Here is a 17,726-nt window from a genome sequence, read left to right as displayed (position 1 = left end):
CCACAACAACCCAACTACCTGTCTGCCTCACATATCAGAGGCCGAACTTCCAAGAAAGGACTCTCTTTGAACCTGACTTCTTTTTCCCAGTTTCTAGTCCAGGATGAGGCATTCAGAAGGTGCTAAATAAAAGCTTGCTGCATGAACGGAGCTGTACGGCCCTCTCTCTTGGATTTTCAAAGCTGTGAACAACAGAGGCACAAACCTGGCTAGCACGCAGCAGAACCTGAACTCTGGATGCTGGACGTAATGGCTTTCTAGAAAAAGAGCTCCTGTGTCTCTTGGCCCTCGCTCCTGCCCAGACAAATCTGGCCTGGCCAACTGCAAACCTGGCAGGCAGCTCATCCTGGAACTGAGTGAGCAAATCTCCTCTTATCGTAATTAGGAAATTAATTACATTCACCCTAGATTGATCTGTGGTCAGCCTCTCCTTGGGGGCCAACGAGAACAGGCAGAAAATAAGTAAGGCTTTTTGTTTCCCTCCTATCCCTGCACCCTACTCTGATGGACTGGCTGACAGTAGAAGGTATCTTCTTGGCAGGCAGAGGTGGGTGGGAAGTGACACCCAAGGCGAACGTGGTCCTCCCTCTGGCAACAAAGACGTGGTTCTCCCACGGCCCTGCTCAGCGCCCGCCTTCTTGCGGGAGGAGCGATCCAACTGGTCTTGCAGGCACCTCCTTGGCAAAGTCTGGTGTGTAGGAGCCTCACGTTCTGTCCCCCTGGGCTCCCTCACGATCCCTACCAGTCCTGGGAGATCTGTGCCCATCTCTCTTCTTGGAAGTGGCCCTGGGGACACCTGTGGGCTAGGTCCCACCCTATCCATTTTGGGATTGGGGCGGGGGTGTCAGCCTAAGTGCTCCCACACCTGCCACCCAGGTCCCCCTGCCTGGGACCAGCCAGAGCAACCTTGGGAAGTAAGTCATCCACATGCCACCTTCCTCTGGGCCCAGCTTTGTTCTTCTTTGAGCCAGTCCTCTGTCGTCACTAGCCCCTCATCCCTGGGCACCAGTGCCTGCAGGCCCTTTACACCTGGGCCCTGGACTCCAAGGCAGTGGGCAGAGGCAGGAAGCCGAGGGAGGCCTGAGAAACTGGGAAAGTCTGACTCAGTTTCCACCCACCAAGAAAGGAAAGAAAACTGGGAGCTTGCCTACTGTATACTTTTCTCGTTCTACAGGCAGGAAAATTAGGGCCCAGAGAGGGAAAGCGACCTGCCCAGAGCCCCATAGCACACATCAGAGGCAGAGCAGGAAGTCTAGACTCCTCACTTCCGATTTGCCCCTCCACACTCCACTGGCTGCTCTCTATCTCTTCCTGCCCAAGAGGGCTAGGCAAATAACTCAAGCCTATAAAACTACATGACATCAGAGGCTGCAAGGACCTCTGGGATTTTATAGCAAAACATCTAATAGAAGCATTGTACAGAAGAGCATCCGTACATGTTAGAGAAGAGCAAGTTGAGGCCCATAAAGGTAAGGGGACCTACATGGCATCACACACACAAAGGCACAGCAGGACTTTCAGACCCCCCCACTTAAGGGCTCTTTCTGCCAACAGGTTCCAGAACTGTTGTAGGATGGTGAAGAGGTGGAGTTGGCCTTGGGCCTCAGTCACATTGCAACAAAGTAGGGCCCAGAGAGCCTCATCCAGACTGTATACATCGCAGGGGTGCAAGAGATCATTGTGAGGAAATATGGTGAAATTTGCCAACTGAACTGGATTTCTCAGGTCGCAGAGCCAGCGCTTTGAGGAACAGGTCAATGAGCCACACATGCCTACCTTTGTTCCTCCAAAGGGCAAGGACAAACGCTTAGAAGGAAAGGTCCAGCAATGAGAAAGAACAGTCTCCTGGCACCAGAGGGAGGGGAAAAGGGTGGATGGAGGTGGCTGAGGCCCAAGAGATCAGAGACACCGGAGCAGCATCTGAATTCAAGTCTGGTTCCCGAGCCCGTGCTCTTTTCCCCAATCTTGTGCTTGAAGAGACTTAATAGGAAGCCCTCCCATCTTTGAGCTCTCTCTCTGTTCCCACCATCCCCATCCTCACAGCCTAGGGACCTGGAGTCAGTCTGGCAAGGCAAGTGCCTGCAAGTGACAGGTATCAGCTTTCGCGAATTTTCAACTGGGACGGGGCAGTGAAGTTCAGGGGCCAGGTGGTCCAGGCTGGGCTGGATTCCATCACCCGGGGACAGACCCAGATTACTAGGGGAAAGCCCTACTGGGATGAGGTGAGTAAAAGCTGCGGATGCACATGCGACCCCCCCACCCCCACCCCAAGCTGTCCCAACTAAGTGTTTTCTGGCTGGGAAAATGCTTCAATAGCTCTGGTTGCCTGAGGCAATTCAATTATGAAATTTACCACATAAGATGAAAACCATCAGCTCAATCAGCCAATTCATTTGCGTCTGGCCACTCTGTTTCCTCCTCCCAGTTCTGTCCGCCCCTCCCTGGCCAGGCCACATCCACACTGCAGGCTGCTCCAGGCGGATGAGGGCTTAGACGATGGGCTGGTCTTCGGGGCCTGTGGGGTGGCTTTTCCCAGGACCCCCTGAGCAGAGAGGCTGCAACCAGAAGCCATCCCTCTTCCTGGAGACTCCGGGGCCTGCTGACTCCACAGTCTCAGATGAACCCTTCTATCACCTCCCATCTGCGTTCTCCCTGACCTCAATCTGCACCTGGCTTAAGGTTGCAAGGAACTGGCTTCTGGGAGAAGTGTGGGTGGGTGGTGGGAGAAGGCCGCTGCCTGGGGGCTCGGAATCAGTGCTCTGCCATGCCACTCTCATCTTTACTTTGTCAAGGCATCATGGCTCCAAAAAGCCTTTGCCACCCGTTCCCCTCGGCTGCCCTCGCTGCCTCTATCACTGGGGTACCGCGCACACACCTGTGTGTCCATATGGTAGGGCCCCTATCCACATCCCAGCACACCCCTGTCTAGGAGCTCCCAGAAGACAGGGCCCTGATCAAGACCCTTCAGACAAAGACTCAATTAGTCAATTAACAAATGAATGAACAAACCACTCACTGAATAACACTCCCTCCCCAGCCCCCTTGTGCATCAGAGTGGCAGAAGGGAAGAAGCCAGCCAGCTTTTGCTGCAGACCACGAAGTCCCAGGCCTGGGCAATCTTCCTCTTCTTCCTGCTCTCCTCTGCCCACACTGGGTGCCCAGAGGTTTGAGAGGCTTTTAAGGAGCATCGGGCTGCAGAAGCTGCCTCGGACGCTGAGTGTGCAACTCACCCACAGCTCCTCTCTCTGCACCACAAACATAAATCCAGCTGCAGCCCCAGCCCCAGGATGAAGGTTTCTACCATTTCTCTCTACCTTCCTTTTAACAACATCCCTGGAGTCACTTCCTGACAAATGGAATGACTCAAACCAAGACAGCTGCCAGACCCAGAGGTCTGACTCCATCACCCTCCTCAAGCACAGCATGGGGACCCCAGGACCCCTGGTCTCAGAAGGATACCAAATCGGCCCCGGGTGGGGTGGACCTTGTGTCCTACTACCCACTCGCCCCCAGCCCCCAAATGCAAGTCTTTACCAACAGCCCCTAGGAATCCTAACAGCACACCCGGGCCCACTGAGCATCAGTCCCACCTATGAAGGGAGAGACACAGGTCCAGGGTCCCTAAGGGCCTGACCCTACATCACTGTCACCATAGCCTGGTCTATGATAAGAACGGGGAGTTCCTGCCTCCTGCCCTAGTGCCACCGGCAACTTCACTCTTCACATGGCCAGAGTGAAACCAGAAGGCCCAGACACCTGCTGTTCTCCGCCCTGATTCACCAGGAAGGGCCAAAGCTCAGGGAGCCTTTCCCCTGCTCAAAGCAAGTCAGCAGGACCCAAGAGTGCCCAGCTTAAATCTGCAGGGGCCTGGGTTGTCCTCCACCCCAATCCCTTCCATCAGGTCTCTAGAAAGACTTTTCTTTGCACAAAGAGTGTGATCCTGCCCCTTGCGGACTTTGAAGCAGCAGTACAAAAAAATGTACGGTGCCTCTGGGGGTACAGTCTCTCAAAGGAAAAGCTTCTCAAGCAACCAGAGGAGGAAAAGAAGTGGGGGGGGGCGTGCCCAAATGCGGTCGAGGAGCCAGGGCAGGACGTGGGGAAGAGGACTACTGGGCTGGAGAAGGCTCGCTCCAGACCTGCTAAGGTGGCACCCCCTCGGCGGGCAGGTGGGTGGGCCTAACAGCGTGTGACCACTGCTCTGCTGCTCCACAGCTCTCTAAACAGAGACGAGGGGCCCCGTCAGGCCGAACGTGGACGGCCGGGGGCACCGGGGCGGCGGACGCGGGCCGGGCTCGCGGGGACGACACTGCCCTGGTTAACCCGCCCGGCCCTCGCTCCGCACGAGGCAGGCGGCCATCTGGCCCTCGGCGTCAAGTGCGTGGGGACTTCGCCCAGCCCGGGCGCAGAGCCCGGCGGCTCACATCCTCCAACACAAGCAGCCTCCTCTTTCCAGGATCGATAGTAATTTTTTAAAAAGAGAGTCTGCGGACTCAATGAATCAACCACTCCCGAGGGAAAAGAGTTGTAGCTCCCGCGCGCAACATCCATTTGCAAAACAATTCATTCCCTCGCCCGGAGCTCTCTGCAAATACCCTCGCCGGGTCCCCAGGCACGCGCGGGGCGGGAGCAGGCGCGCGGACTGGAGAGGAGGTGGCCGACTCCAGCCCCCTCCCTCCGCACCATTGTCCCCGACTCCAGCCCCCAAGACCCCGCGGCGGTCGGGGCGGTCCGGGAACCCGAGCACCGCGGCGCTGCTCCCGGGACACGCGCCCCCGCGGGGGCTCTCTCAGCCGTGGGCTCCCACGGCGGGGCGCGAAGGTCCCCACCCGGGGGGGGGTGGTGACAAGTGCCAGCCCAGAGGTCGGGGCGCGCGGCTAGACCGGCCCGAGGCCGGCGCCCCCAGCCCAGCCCGGCTTCGCCACTCACCGCTCGGGGAGCCGCCGCCCGCCGCCCGCCGCGCTAGTCGCCCCGGTTCCGCCGCCGCGCTCAGAGGCCCCGCGCAAGGCTTCACAGCCCGGGCCGCCGCCGCCGCCGCCGCTGCCGCTCCCCTCCCCCGGCTCGCCACAGCCGGAGCGCGCTGCCGCTGCTGTACAACCCCGGCGCCGCCAACAAACTAGTTTCTCAGGCCTTCCCGCCCCGCCTCCCGGCGCGAAGCCAATCAGAAGCGGCGCCTCTGTGACGGATGGACGGCCGAACCCGTAGTTCAGCCCGCAGCGGGAGAAGGGGGTGGGCGCCCGGGCCGCGCCGGCTCCGCGAGGGGGCGGGGCGGGGCGGGGTCCGGAAAAAGACTTCGACCAGATTCTTAAAGGGACAGGCGCCTGCCTGCCCCCCCACCCCCACCCCCGTCCCCCCACCCCGCGGCCAGAGTTTAGGAACAAAATCCTCCGGTGCTCTAGAGCTTTCCAAGGGAGGAAACTGTGTAGATTGCAAATGCCTCTTCTCTACCGGGTGTGCGGAGCCACACTTTTAGTTGTGGAAGTGTTAGGGAAATTCTTTCGTTTTACTCTGAGCTTATTCAATGTTTGGGATTTTCTGCAGCCACTAAACCCCATTAAGTACTTGGAATATGTATTTTTCAGGGACTTCAGCTCTCCAACCCATACCACTTCTCACTAAGTTCTTTATGTAAGCCAGTCCTCAAATATTCATTCATTCATTCATCCATTTCTTAATTCATTCCACAAACGTTTGCTTGACGCCTGTTCGATGTTCTTGTTTCCGAACGGGAGAAATGATCTATAATTTCTATGTCTTGTCTTTTAGTTTTGCATTTCATTCCACGACTTCAGGTTGCTGTGTGTCCAAATTCTTCATCTGTAACGCGGTGGGTAAAAAAGTCCTGTTTCTGGAATTAAAGAACACGAACTCCTATGACAAGGTAAGCGTGCAATAAATGTTACTTAAGGATACGAAAAGCCCCGGTAAAGTGTTGAAAGTCCCAAGTGCTGTAGGAGCCCATTATGGGGCGGGGAGAATTCCCAGGAGGCTGAGGTCACACCTGAAGGGAGGTCTGAGGAAGGTTTATAGAGGGGGAGGGGAGCACACGGAAGATTTGGAAGAGGGGTGGGATTTTGACTGGCGGAAGCTGGGAAGGAGAGCCCCTGCCTAGAGAGCTGTTTGGACAAAAGAGATTTCAGGGCGCAAGGTAGCAGCAGGGAAGACATCTGGGGGAAACTATATGGTGCAGACAGAACAGCAGAGGAAACCTGATCTGGATTTGGATCCTGGCTCTACCCTCAGGAGCTGGAGAGGGCTGGAGGCAGATTGCTCAGGCTCCAATTCTTACTGGTGAAAGGAGGATTCTAGAACTTATGGCAGGGTTACTGTAAAAATTAAATAAGAGAGCATATGTAGTGGGCCTGGCACCTAGTAAGTGCTCAATAGAGGTTTGTGTCTCTGTTTGGCCTAGATCTGGAGAGGGTTAAGACAGGAGGGTTCTGGTATTTAAGAGCAGTGTTGGCCTGAAGTAAGAAGTTGGCCAAGTGTGCTGTTAAGGTGCCTCCAAGGGAAAAAGGAGGCATCAAAATAATTGGCCCATTAGAGAAATGACACAGATCACATTTGTAGTTTTAGCAGCCGGCCAATTTTCTAGAGCTAGAGTATTTATATAATTGTTGGTTGGATGAAGCTCCACATACAAAATGGATTCCTAGCAAGCTTATAACCGTTGTTTCTTATTCCATTCGGGTTCTCTGAGAGATTATAAGTGCCAAGCATCTAAAATCAAGTCTGCTGACGTGGGTGGATCTAGAGGGTATTATGCTGAGCGAAATAAGTCAATCAGAGAAAGACAATTATCATATGATCTCACTGATATAGAGGAATTTGAGAAACAAGACAGAGGATCATAAGGGGAAGGGAGGGAAAAATGAAACAAGATGAAACCAGAGAGGGAGACAAACAATAAGAAACTCTTAATCTCAGGAAACAAACTGAGGGTTGCTGGAGTGGGGGGGTTGGGAGGGATGGGGTGGCTGGGTGATGGACATTGGGGAGGGTATATGCTATGGTGAGCGCTGTGAATTGTGTAAGACTGATGAATCACAGACCTGTGCCCTTGAAACAAATAATACACTATATGTTAATTAAAAAAAAGGAATACAAAAAATAAAATTGAATCTGCATTATCATTCTCCCCCCTCCTCAACTCCACAGCTTAAATTAGGTACTGGAATATATTAAAATCAAATGCCGGCATTGGAACAAAATCAGACCAAGAACACGTGTTGAGTTATTGAATTTAGATATGATTTGAGAGGAAAAGAGGAGATGAAGCTCGCTTTGCCATCTGTCTCAGTCCTCACTCTGGACCCAGGAGTGTAACCGCCTTCAAGCACCGCCATCAGTGAGGTGGGGAGGGGGAGCCTGGTTCTGATGTCCAGCTGGTGTGTGGCTGCCAGTGTATTTATTCTGGATAGCCATCTTTGAAGTGGATGTCTCTGCCTTCAAAGTGAAAAAAGAGAAAACCCAACTGTCAGGGCTGACGCTACAGCTGACCCTACCCCCCGTGTTGTAATGACCCACGTGTGACCTGTTAGTCCACCCCACCACACAGGGAGTTCTGGGAGAGCGGGGAGCATGACTTCTCTGAATCCTTGCTTCCTCTCACAAGTTGTCTACACAGTTTTGAAATCCTATGAACAAATCTCATATCAGTTAGAATTAGCTTTTGGTACATGTGACAGAAAACCCAAAATAACTGTGAATTTTAAAAAGACGGAAGTTTGTTTCTTGCTCGTGCAGAATAAATCTGAAGTTAAGTAATCCGGAACTGGTTGGCAACTCCACAGTTATCAAGCACATGAGCTATATTTCCACCCTTCCCGCCAACCTTAATGCTTCATTTTCCAGTTGCCTCATGTTCCAAGATGGATGCTGGAGCTCCAGCCATAACATCCACATTTCAGAGGCAGGAGGGATAGAGTAGAAGAGCAGATGTGTACCTCCCAACCCTGTTAGCTCCATTTAAGCAGAAGTCCCACATGCACTTCCATTTACGTTTGTGAGTGTATTGCCACTCCAAACAGAGTCAGGGGTCTTTTACCAGGAAAGAAAAGAGGGAATAGGTTCTTCATGTCAAGGGACAGCTCCAGCAGACACCTTTTTCTTTTCCTCCTGTCGTTGTCATCTGTCCAGTCTTCTGGTGGCTCAGAATCTAAAGTCTTAGAAATTCTGAGATGATGTGCGGAATGCAATGCAAACTTGTTAATAGGCGATTGAACTCTTGGTTCTTCTGTCTTTGGGATGTTCCTTTTCAGTTTCCTCTGCTGACTCCCCCTTACTTCCCAGATGACCAGGTATTGGAGTCACCTCCAGAAGATAAGACCTCTTCTCTACCTACATTCACACTCCAGGTGATTTCATGTGCCTTACATTCATGTGAACTCTGGGATCTTCCAAATCTGTACTCCCACCCCAACTTCTCCATAACTCCTGGCCCACAGGTACAACTGCTTACTCGATGTCTTGGCTTGGATGTCTAGGGGCACCTCACCCTAACATGCCCCCGCTGAGCTCCTGCTACACTACCTTGCAAAACATACCCTGCTCCTCCTGTCAATTTCCAATGTTATGGTTGGAATGGCCCTTGTGGCAAGATACCCTTCAGCCACAATCATCAGGAAACTTTGAAAACGTAAGTTTATTATTTGCAAAACATGGAAATTTCAAAGCACCCTTGGGCCCACACAGAGAGGATGCAGGTAGAGAGAGAGTGTGAGTGCAAGCAAGCATGGGGGTTCTGTGTTTATTGGGGTCCAGGGTGGGGGTCTGGGGTTTCATGGGCTCTCTTTTTTTTTTTTTTTAAGATTTTATTTTTTTATTTGACAGAGAGAGACACAACGAGAGCAGGAACACAAGCAGGGGGGAGGAGGAGAGGGAGAAGCAGGCTTCCCGCGGAGCAAGGAGCCTGATGCGGGGCTCGATCCCAGGACCCTGGGATCATGACCTGAGCTGAAGGCAGACGCTTAACGACTGAGCCATCCAGGCGCCCCTCATGGGCTCTCTCTTTATTGGTAAGTTCCAAACATAAAAGCTGGAATTTAAAGAGCAGGAAGAGAAAAAAGAAGTGGCCCAAATGGTCAGTTACTGAAACCAACCAAGATCTCCAAAACAAAGGAGCCTCAGTGAGGCGGGGAGGGGGGCCTGGTTCTGATGTCCAGCCGGTGTGTGGCTGCCGATGTATTTATTCCAGATAGCCATGTTTGAAGTGGATGTCTTTGCCTTCAAAGTGAAAAAAGAGAAAACCCAACCGTCAGGGCTGACACTACAGCAACTCAGTCTTTTGCTCAAATAAAAAGTCTTGGCACCATCCTCCCTTACCCACCTCCAATCCTTGTCCAGTTTGGGCGAGACGGTCTCACTACGTTCACAGCCACCACCAGGCTGCTCCAAACTGTCATCTCTTCCCTCGGTCATCAGAACCACCACCCTGCTCTCTGCTTCCCTTCTGTCCTCCTAGAGTCCATTCTCAACACCGCAGCCAGAGGGAGCTTAACCACAGGACGGATGTGTTGTGGCTGTCCTCCCCTCGCCAGCCTCGCGTCTCAGAGTGAAGGCCAGAGTCCTTATGTTGGCCTTTCCTGATGATCCGGCCTGGACCACGTCCCCCGCATCATCTTCCACCTCCCTGTCCTCACTTGCTCTGCCCTGGAACCCCTGACCCCACGGCCAGGCCTCGGACAAGCCAAACCCATTCCCACTGTGGGGCCCCTGCCTTTGCTGGCTCTACCTGGAAAGCTCTCCCCCACCCTGATGGCCACACGGTTCACCCCCTTGCTTCTTTAAGTTTCTGCTCAGATTAGTTACCTGACCACATAGGCCACCCTGGCCGCCTCTATAACATCACCATATTTCCCACCCTGGGGATCCTTGGCCTTATTCCCAAGTAGTTATTTCTACCTGAAATTTTATTTATATATTTATATATTTAGGAGGGTAGGGGAAAAGCAGGAAGCATCCCTGATGTCTAGAAGCTGACCCTGTAGGTACGGTGTTCTCCTGTTGAATGTAAAGAATTTCACAGAACATCGGCGTCAGACAAGGGCCACTCTTGACCATGGTCGGTCAAGACAAAAGGGAGACCACTCCATAATCATGTCTGAACCCAGCAAATAATAAGTATTGTCTCAAGTCACAAAATCCCAACCATCCACCTCTCCTAGTTAATATGAGTGCTGCTTATTTTTTTTAAAATTTTTTATTGTTATGTTAATCACCATATATTACATAATTTGTTTTGGTGTAGTGTTCCATGATTCATTGTTTGTTCATAACACCCAGTGCTCCACGCAGAACGTGCCCTCTTTAATACCCATCACCAGGCTAACCCATCCCCCCACCCTCCTCCCCTCCAGAAACCTCAGTTTGTTTTTCAGAGTCCATCATCTCTCCTGGTTCGTCTCCCCCTCTGACTTACTCCCCTTCATTCTTCCTCTCCTGCTATCTTCTTCTTTTTCTTTTTTCTTAAAATATGTTGCGTTATTTGTTTCAGAAGTACAGATCTGTGATTCAACAGTCTTACACAATTCACAGCGCTCACCGTAGCACATACCCTCCCCAATGTCTATCACCCAACCACCCCATCCCTCCCACCCCCGACCACTCCAGCAACCCTCAGTTTGTTCCTGAGATTAAGAATTCCTCATATCAGTGAGGTCATATGATACATGTCTTTCTCTGATTGACTTATTTCAATGACTGCTGCTTATTAATTACAGCTTTGACCTTGATCTGGTCTCCTTTTTTTCAGATAGGACTTATGGAGATGCCCTATCATAACATACTCATCCCTGCTTTCTACAGCACCCAATCTAGAGCAAACCCCCACTTCCTTGGGCTCTTTCCCGAACCACCCACCCAATGTCTAAATCCTATGCGGGTTCTTCTAACACCCTTGTACCAGGTTGTGTGGTGTGTGCCCTTAGACAAATAATAAACCCAACTTGTTCATCTCCAGGTGTTCCCAGATGACAATACAAACCCACACACACTGACAGTACAAATACACACACACATCCATTTTATTTGGCCTGGCGATTGGCTGTTTGCTCTCCCAGAGTATAAGTTCCATGCGGGCAGGGGCCTTGGCTTGCTGTTCCATGTATAGACCTAGAACAATGTCTGGCACATGGTGGGCTCTCCACGAATATTTATTCCATGAATTGGGAATGAATTGCATGTAGCTTCATGTGCAGCGTCAGCCACCATTCAGTCGGTGGTTTCTGATCTCAGTGTTGGATACATTTGACCAGGTCTTCAATTTGGGGTCAAGCTCCCTACAGACGGAACTCCTGGTCTGATGGGGCTGCCCAGGGCAGGGCTGTGGCAAGAGATGGCTTTGTCAGCTTCGGCTCCCAAGGGAGGGGCCGGGTGTCGATGATCTCTTGGGGAGCAGCTGGGATCAAGGTCACTGATGAGTCACCACTTGGGCTCTGGGTGCATAAAGGAGCAGGGCAGGGCTGGGTCTGGCAGAGACAGAGGCTGCGGAAGGTGGACGGTGTCCTGCCTTCACCAGGTGGCAGTGTGGGGACTGTATGAGGGGGAAGTCCTTCTGAGCTGTCTGCTCCTTCCACCCCAAGGAGTGGGAGCCACTTGGTGGCGGTCTCCCTTCAGCAGTCCTCATGAAGCCCCTTCCCCCAAATGTATTCTCCCCGTACCATCCAAAAGGCCACAATTTAGACCTTTACTTGCTATCAAAAGCATACTCACGCTTCCATGCCTTACAGGGCATACTGGTGCTATGGGAAGGCCAAAGGGGTGACCGCGTCCGTCTGTGGGTCGGGGGCACCCACAGAGACATCAGGGAGGAGCCTGCCATGTCCAGGGCCCAGCCTGTGATGTCAGCAGCCGCTGAGGAGCTGGACCGAGGGGGTGGGAGTGAGCTGCAGGAAGGAAGATAAGAGAACATCACAGAACAAATGCCTCCTTTTAGAAATGTGGGCTGGGGCCTGTCCCCACTCCCTTCCTTCCTGGGAACCAGAAGGCAAAACACAGTATGGAACAATGGTTAATAAACAACCGTAGAAATGCAAAGCAGTGGGTATCGTGGGCTATCTTTGGAGCCCCAAGTGGGAAAAAATCAGAAAGTACACTTGTAAAAGCATGTATGTAGATGAAGACACCATGTGAGGACATTCAGAAAAGGGACTCAGCGGACCTCCCCGGGGGGTGGGGGCTGGGGGGGACGGGTGGAGGGGCCCGTGAGGGACAGAGCTGGAGACAGCACTGGATAGTTGGACTGTTGGATTTCTGAGCTGTGGGCATCTATTGCTTCACCAAAAAAGAATTTAAAAACAAAGTCAGAAGCTTAAAAAATGAAATCCTATGCAGATTAGGGTGGGAAAAAGGGAAGGTTAAAGATTTGTATTCTGTCTATGTGGTCTGGAGTTTTAGAAAAATATAATCCGATTTTCTCTGTATAATTAAAAAATCATGTTTAATAAAGGAAGGGAGTCAGGGAGGGAAGAGAGAAGGGCATTTGGAGACAGCCAGAACAACCTGGGTTTGCATTCTGGCTTTGCCATTTACTAGGTGACTATGAGCAGGTTATTCTGCCTCTCTGAGCCTCCGTTTCTCCATCAGCAAAATAGGAAGGATAGTAAGAGTAATATCGTAGTTTCGACTTTATAGGATTCTTGAGACAGTTAAATTAAGACAAAATAATCTGTATAGAGCACTTAGCCCAGAGCCTTGGACCTAATAAACCCTAAAAATATTAGCAGCACTAGCCACAGCTACAACTAAATGTCTGTAAAGGGCCAGGGAATGTCCCTGGGTTACCAAGCATAAGTGCTCAATTAATTATAATTATTATTCGGGAATATGATCCTAACTTTGGAGATGTGCTCTGGTAACTTCCCAGCGGGTTGGGGGCAGGAGCCCTGTACCTCTCACTTGCGACCCCTGAAAATCTGTCCCATTAGGGGTCTGATCCCTCCAGTTGGTTGTGGGGGGAGTGGCCTCCAGCCCTGAGGCCCGCTCCCTGGCATCCATGAAAGCTGTGAGGAACATAGGAACATAGCCAGGACAGGACTGCCGGGTTCCTGGGCCTGGCTCCAGAAGAGCTTCTCCAGGGAAATCCACAGTGTGCCCTGTGCAATTTTGTTGCATGCTCAAATGGGTCCATGCATAACTGAGTGGGAGTGACACCTAGGAGTTGTTTAAAGTCCAGAGGCTTTGTTCATTGATGTGTTGTTTTCGAAATGTTTATCAAATGCTCAGCATGTTCTAGGCACAATGCTGCGAGATGAGTTAGTTCCTGAGGGAGATGGGGCTCAGAGGTGAATAAATCATCCTCCTATTCTTTAAAGGAAAACAAATCATGCCCAGTGGGGCAGAAGATACAGGAACTGCAAAATGACACTAAGAAAGCTGTAGAGATTCGGATATAATAATGTTGTGACAGAGCAGGGGAAAGATGAGTTTTGGAGGCGTTTGCCCTGGGCCCCTGCTGGGTGAGTTGAGTTTAACGGGGCGGAGAAAGCATTCCGCGGTGAGAACAAAGAGCTGGCATGGGGAAATTGCAGAGATAGCTACCAGAAAAGAAGCCCTTGGGAGGATTATGGGGGTATGGAGTGTGGGGAGTCGGGGGTGATGGGAGAAGTGAGAAGACCAGAAGGACAATAAATGACCGATTCCTGGTGATTGTCCTGCTGCAGACCCTACCCAGGCCCATGATATAACAGGCCTTCCCATCACATGAAGAACCACTTGAGCAGTTAAACTGTTCGTGTTTATTCCCACAAAGGGTTACAACACAGCAACGAGGTATCTTTATGTGTTAACATGGACACATCTTGAAAAGAGTGGTGTTGAGTGAGAAAAGCAATTTGCAAATGGATACAAAGAGTAGATCACATTTATGTACATTATAAAATCTAGCAAAGCAATGCCATGAAGTACATGCTGTTTGCAGATCGTTGTTTCCATTGCATAAATGTAAAAACACAATGCATGCGCACACGTGATATACTGCGGTGTAACAAAATACTTTGGGAACTTCAATGATACTGAAGATTTTCTGGGAAAATACAGGTTCTCAAAGCTACCTCAAAGATATGTGAAAGACAGGAAGGGCTCAATGACCTACTTCACAAGTTATTGATAAAAGGGTCAATCCACCAGGAAGACATAATGATTCTAAATATGTGTGCACCAGACAATAGAGCCTCAAAACACATGACGGAAAAACTGAGAAATCTGAAAGGAGAAATAGATAAGTCTACCATCTTGGTTAGGGACCTCAACACTCCCCTCTCCGAGAGAGCAACGGATAGAACTACCAGACCCGACCTCAGCAAGGCTATAGAAGATCCTAACGGCACAATCCACCAACAGCCTCTCGTTCACGTTTATAAAACACTCCATCTGACAACAGAATAGATATTCTCTTTCAGGTGCCCATGAGGCATTCACTAGCACAGATAATATCTTGGACCATAAAACAAACGTCAACTAAAAAGAGAAATTGAAATCATACACAGTGTGTTCTCTGACCATAATGGAATCAAAGTAGAAATCAATAACAGAAAGACAAGCAAAATCTCTAAACATGTAGGAATTAAACAACACACTTTTAAATAATCCATGGGTCGAGAGGGAAGTCTCAAAAGAAATTAAACCAAACAAAACACACAAAACACGACACAATCAATCTCCACAAGATATCTGCCAAGCCAATACAATATTAAAAGCCACAGAAGTTCAATTCCCTGCAAAACCTGTTGTAAACAGAGAGCCCAAGTTCTTCACAAGATGCTGTTCGGCATACTTAGAAGAGGACTGATTTGTGATGTGCCAGCAAGAAAGTGACCCCAATTTTCTCCCTCACAGAAGAAAAACAGGAAATGCACATATAGCTGGCTGACAACATTCCCTACACCCCTTTCTTCCAACATAATTTCTTACTGACTTTCCTCCACAATTGGCAGGACGTCTGAGCATGATGTCTCGGATGTACACCTGAGTTTGGAAGCATTTCTCTGTGTTTTCTTTTTTTGCACAGGACGTGGTTGAGAACCATCTGCCACTGAAGTTGTTCATCACTTGTATGAGAGTGGGTCATGGGCAATGAATCATGTACACTTCTGATATTAAAAATGACACAGAACAGAATGTCAACAAAAAGACAACATATCCCAGTATGTGGGATGCAGTGAGAGCAGAGCTGAGGGGGAGATGGGTAGCACTAACTGCTGACATTCAACATGAGAAAGAGTCTCAAGTTAATAACCCAAGTTCCTGCCTGAAGGGATTAAGAGAAGACAAGCAGAAAACAATACACAGCAAGGAGGAGGAAGGAAGGAATACAGACAAGAGAAGAAATCAATAAAATGGAAAATAGGGAAACAATAGAGAAAATCGGTGGAACAAAAATCTGGCTCTTGAAAAAAAACCAGTAAAATTGATAAGCCTCTAGTAAGACTGACAAACAAAAAGAGAGAAGACACAAATTATCAATAACAAGAATGAAATAGGGGACATTGCCATAGATTCTGTTGATCTTTTAACATACAAGAGAGTAAAACACTCATTTTTTCTTTTCTTTCTTTAAAGATTTTATTTATTTATTCATGAGAGACAGAGGAGGAGAGAGAGAGAGGGAGAGACAGAGAGAGAGAGAGAAGCAGGCTCCCAAGGAGCAGGGAGCCCGATGCGGGACTTGATCCCAGGACCCTGGGATCACGACCTGAGCCGAAGGCAGACGCTTAACCATCTGAGCCACCCAGGCGCCCTTTCTGTCTTTCTTTCTTTTTTTTAATAACAAAGATCAGTATGGCTTGTTCCAGAAATAATTAAAGGGAGGAAATAATAATCACAGAATTACAATGCTTGTTTGAGGCTCCAGAATTATAATTTTTTTAAAAATCACTGATACCGTGCTTACAGGGTACACACCCACCTGGATGTGTCCTGGGAACACAAATTGAAAAAACATTTAAAAAAAGATATTATTGTTAAGTATCTCTACACCCGATGTGGTACTTGAACTTAGAACCCTGAGATCAAGCGTCACATGCTTGTCCAACTGAGTTAGCTAGGTGCCCCTACACACTTTACTTTTTTTTTTTTTAAGATTTTATTTATTTATTTTAGAGAGAGAGAGCAGAGGCAGAGGGAGAGAGAGAATCTCAAGCAGACTCCCCGCTGAGCATGGAGGCTGATGTGGGGCTTGATCCCAGGACCCTGAGCTGAAACCAAGAGTTGGATGCCTAACTGACTGAGCCACCCAGGCACCCCTACAAGTTAATATAATATAATATTTTAATAGTAATTTTAATATTTTAATTTTTAATTTTTAATATTAAACAACTCCAAAATAAAAACAAATTTGAATTATGGCAGTGCCATATAGTACAAGGCATTTTTTTGGCTGCATTTAAACTGCATTCCATGGGGCACCTGGGTGGCTTAGTTGGTTGGGCGTCTGCTTTCAGCTCAGGTCATGAACCCAGGGTCCTAGGATTGAGCCCTGCGTCGGGCTCCCTGCTCTGCAGGGAGTCTGCTTCTCCCTCACCCTCTGCCATCCCCCTGCTGTGCCCTCTCTCTCTCTCTCAAGTAAATAAATAAAATCTTAAAAAAAAACCACTGCATTCCAGTCTATGATTCTTTTGTAATGTACAATAGAGTAACAAAATTTTTCTTTTTTTTTAAATTTGGGGAGGGGGCTGTAGATCTTTTACTACAAAGATAATAGGGGTATACTATGAACAGCTATACAGTGAAAAATTTGACAACTTAGAAGAAATGGACCATTTCCTCAAATACCACAGACTACCAAACTCAACCAAGATGAAATAGTCAATCCGACTCATCCTATAGCCATGAGAGAAAGTGAATTAGTAATTTTAAAACTCCCAGAAAAAAAAAATCTCTAATCTCAGATAGTTTCACTGGAGAATTCTACCAAACATTTAAAGAAGAATTAATGCCAATTCCACATAATTTCTTCAGAAAATAGAAGAGACGGGATCACCTCCCAGTTTATTTTATGAAGTTATTATTACCGTGATGCCAAAAGCAGGACAAAAAAAAAAAAAAAAAGGAAATTGTAGACCAATATCTCATGAACTCAGAAACAAAATTCTCCAGGGGCGCCTGGGTGGCTCAGTCGTTAAGCATCTGCCTTCGGCTCAGGTCATGATGCCAGGGTCCTGGGCTTGAGCCCTGCATCGGGCACCCTGCTCAGCAGGAAGCCTGCTTCTCCCTCTCCCACTCCCCCTGCTTGTGTTCCCTCTCTTGCTGTCTCTCTCTCTGTATGTCAAATAAATAAAAAAAATATTAAAAAAAAACCTCTCCAACAAAATATTAGCAACTAGAATTTAACAGTGTATACAAAGAATTAATTACATACTATGACCAAGCAGGATTTATTCCAGGTATGCAAGGCTTGTTCAACATTCAGAAATCAATCAATGAAATTTACCATATAACAAGCTAAAAAACAAAAATCATATAACGATATCAACTGATACATAAAAAGTATTTGACAAAATCCAACACCCATTTGTAATCAAAACTTTCAGCAAGTTTGGAATCAAGGAGAACTACTACAGCTTGATAAGGAGCATCTACAAAAATCCTACGCTTCACATTAAACTTAATGGTGACTGATATGAGGAATTCTTAATCTCAGGAAACAAACTGAAGGTTGCTGGAGCGGTGGGAGGTGGGAGGGATGGGGTGGCTGGGTGATAGACATTGGGGAGGGTATGTGCTATGGTGAG

General features: G+C 49.0%; 1 protein-coding gene across 1 annotated transcript in view; it reads right to left on the bottom strand.

Moving 5' to 3' along the window:
- KLHL25 (kelch like family member 25) overlaps nt 1-5,073 on the bottom strand; it is a 33,280-nt gene extending 28,207 nt beyond the window's left edge. Inside the window, exon 1 of the mRNA XM_025893268.2 lies at nt 4,927-5,073. The gene's annotated coding sequence lies outside the window, so the exon portion shown is untranslated. The remainder of the gene's footprint in view (nt 1-4,926) is intronic.
- Nucleotides 5,074-17,726: the final 12,653 nt, after the last annotated feature.

The sequence above is a fragment of the Callorhinus ursinus genome, unplaced genomic scaffold (genome assembly GCF_003265705.2).
Source record: "Callorhinus ursinus isolate GAN/ISIS: 27379988/994484 unplaced genomic scaffold, GSC_fseal_2.0 scaffold45, whole genome shotgun sequence".
Lineage (NCBI taxonomy): Eukaryota > Metazoa > Chordata > Mammalia > Carnivora > Otariidae > Callorhinus > Callorhinus ursinus.
This window is presented reverse-complemented; position numbering and strand designations above follow the sequence as displayed.